Genomic DNA, 1,339 nt, shown 5'->3' on the forward strand with positions numbered 1-1,339 from the left:
GAAAGAACTAATACCAATACTGCTGAAACTCTTCCAAAAAAATTGAAGCAAAAGGAGCATTGTCTAACTCATTCTATGATGCAACATTTACTCTAATACCAAAGCCAAAGACACCACAAGAAAGGAAAATTACAGACCAATCTCTCTAATGAACTTTGATTGAAAAAACCCTCAACAAAACACTTGCTAATCATATTCAACAACACATTAAACAAATTATACACCATGACCAAGTGGGGTTCATTCCTGGTATGCAAGGATCATTTGACATAAGAAAATCAATTAATTTAATACACCACATAAACAGATTGAAGGGGAAAAAAATCACATGATCATATCTATAGATGCAGAAAAAGCATTTGACAAAATACAGCACCCTTTCCTGATTAAAAACACTGCAAAAGTTCGGAATAGAAGGAAACTTTCTGAACATGATAAAGAGTATCTATGAAAAACCCACAGCTAACATCATTTACAATGGTGAAATCCTAAAATCTTTCCCTCTAAGATCAGGAACAAAACAAGGATGCCCACTATCACCTCTCCTATTTAACATAGTCTTAGAAGTCCTTGCTCGAGCACTGTGGCAAGTACCAGACATAAAAGGCATCCAAATTGGAAAAGAAGAAGTCAAAATTTCACTATTTGCAGATGATATGATCCTTTATGTAGAAATCCCTGAGAAATCTACAACAAAGCTTCTAGAACTTATAAATGAGTTCAATAAAGTCACAGGTTACAAGACACATGCCCAAAAATCAGTAGCATTTCTGTACACAAATAATGAGCAATCTGAGGAGGAAATCAGGAACCAAATACCATTCACAATAGTAAATTAAAAAATCAAATACCTAAAAATAAATTTAACTAAAGAGGTAAAAGATTTATGCACAGAAAACCACACAACACTGTTCAAGGAAATCAAAGAAGACCTAAATAAATGGAAGAATACTCCCTGTTCATGGATAGGAAGACTCAATATTATTAAGATGTCTATCCTACCAAAACTGATCTACGGATTCAATGCGATCCCAATAAAAATCAATACATCATTCTTTAATGAACTAGAGGAACTAACTATGAAATTTATTTGGAAAGAAAAGAGGCCCCAAATTGCCAAAGACATATTGAAAAAGAAAAATACAATTGGAGGAATCACATTACCTGACTTCAAAACATACTACAAAGCTGCAGTAGTGAAAACAGCATGGTATTGGCACAAGGATACATACATTGACCAATGGAACCGAATTGAGAGTTCTGATAAAGATCCTCGTATATACAGCCATATGGTATTTGACAAGGCCACCAAACCCTCTCAACTGGAAGAGAATGGCCT

Source organism: Dasypus novemcinctus, chromosome 1, assembly GCF_030445035.2.
Source record: "Dasypus novemcinctus isolate mDasNov1 chromosome 1, mDasNov1.1.hap2, whole genome shotgun sequence".
NCBI lineage: Eukaryota > Metazoa > Chordata > Mammalia > Cingulata > Dasypodidae > Dasypus > Dasypus novemcinctus.